This window comes from Aptenodytes forsteri, unplaced genomic scaffold, assembly GCF_000699145.1.
Source record: "Aptenodytes forsteri isolate BGI_AS27 unplaced genomic scaffold, ASM69914v1 Scaffold261, whole genome shotgun sequence".
Lineage (NCBI taxonomy): Eukaryota > Metazoa > Chordata > Aves > Sphenisciformes > Spheniscidae > Aptenodytes > Aptenodytes forsteri.
The window spans coordinates 79787-81727 of record NW_008795583.1 but is presented as its reverse complement, the minus strand read 5'-3'; the positions used below and the strand labels follow the sequence as shown (position 1 = coordinate 81727).

The 1941-nt window shown below is 57.2% G+C and overlaps 1 protein-coding gene across 1 annotated transcript in view; it reads left to right on the top strand.

Annotated features, from left to right (window-relative positions):
- CAD (carbamoyl-phosphate synthetase 2, aspartate transcarbamylase, and dihydroorotase) overlaps positions 1 to 1941 on the top strand; it is a 24227-nt gene that overhangs the window by 4935 nt on the left and 17351 nt on the right. The window lies entirely within an intron of this gene.

Sequence of the window (1941 nt, the reverse complement as noted above, 5' to 3'; positions counted from 1 at the left end):
GCTGGGGCTGAGGCAGCCTGTGTGACTGCCTGGGGCAGTGTCCTCCGGCGGGGAGTCCGGGGGTGTGTGTCTGGGGGTGTCTGAGGGTGTCCGGGGGTGTCTCAGGGACACGAGCTCAGCTCCACTGCTGGCTGAACCTGCAAAGGGGAAAGTGAGAGCCATGTCCCTCAGCCGGGACAGAGACCCCGTGTCCCCAGACACCAGGCTGGGCTCCAGTAGCCAGGCAGGACTCTACTGGGTGGTACTGGTTTGTACTGGGCTCCAGTACAGGTCAACACGATGACACCTACAAGGCCTATGGACAAAGGTGTTTGCAGCCCAGTAACACCCAGTGCTGGGACCGTGGGGGTGTGGGCGCTGACAGCAGTACAGCGAGAGCAGACACCTGCGGAGGAGCCAGCCTGCAAGCACACGGTGACGTGAAAGCGCCCGTGCACCCTCCATGGGGAAGGCGAGGGGCTGGTAAACACTGGCACTCGCAGCACCCCAGACCCACCAGCTCCCGCGATCTGTGCCTGTAACCCCATGGGCCCTCGCACTCCCTCGGCAAATGCAAGCCCACCCTCCAATCCCTCTCCTGCTGTCTGGGCATTGCTGGTTGGGCTTATAAACCTCACCCCACCACAGGGAGGTACTGGGACTCTCGGGGTTTTATCCCTGGTGCCTCTGGAGCCAAAAATGTCCCTGCTCATGTTTCACACACCCACCAGCTGATTAAACGTAACCAAAGTGGCAAATGCCCCATGCATGCTGCTTCCCCTGCCTGCATGAGCCATCCTCCCTGTGCGGAGCACCAGCCGCAGCAGGAAGCGCCAAGGCCCCTGCCATGGGAGGGGGTGTGGGTGCTCTGGGTGACGCTGTTCCAGCCTCACGGCCGCAGTGACACAGGCCCCAGTACCCACAGACCGGAGCGGCTCTCGGGTCCGTGCCGGCTGCTCGTGGTCTGGGGGTGTGTGGGACAACAGCACGTGCTGTACATGTGCAGAACAAGGTCAGAGAATAGAAACGGATGTACATAAAATTTGAGGTAAACTTCAGATACTGCATGAAATAATGGGAGAAAAAACTTTTGACCGGTGGGGATGGCTCCCAGGCATGGGAGGATGGATAAGAAAACTGCTTGGGACAGCACTGAGGTCTAGTTGGGCTTCTTAACATTGGTGGTTGTGTATGTGAGGGTTCAGCTGATATTACATTGAAGCAAATTGGTGAGAGGCTGGAACGAGGCCTGGATGGCACAAGTGGAGGCCAGAGGAGTGATGCTGAGTGCATCAGGGGATGGGGAAGAAGAGAAGAGGAGAAGAAGAAGAGGAGAAGAAGTGGGGGAGGAGAGGAGGAGAGAAGAGAAGAGAAGAGGAGGTGGAAGGGCTTGGACTGATGACTGGAAATGATTGTAAGTCTAGCAGCAAGAATGGGTAATGGGATAGCAGGGACACAGCAGCGGTGGATCCTGAGCTCCCAGGGCATCGGTGGCCCTTCTGCCGTAACTCCTGACTTTCAGAGAAAGATGGTGTGAGTCTATACGCCTCAACGGGGTAATATGGCAGTAAACCAGCGAACACTTCATAGGCCTTTTCAGGCCTCCACAGTTAGGAAATATGTGCCAGCATGACCCAAGGGCCTCAGCAAGTCAGCAAGATTCAGTTAACGAAGGGGTCAACTATCTGGAAAAAAGAATCATAGCATCATAGAATCATTTCGGTTAGAGAAGACGTTTAAGATCATTGAGTCCAACTGTTAATCTAGCACTGCCAAGTCTACCACTAAACCACGTCCCTAAGTGCCACCACATCTACATGTGGTGGCACTGGCTGGAGCCTCCCCATCCGCCCCTGCGGAGCTGCCTGTGCAGGGCGACGGGGATGTTTCTGCTCCCGGTTGTTCATCTGCCTCCGTGGCCCACCACCGGCCGGGGGAGGCCGACGGCTGCCGGGAGCCGGG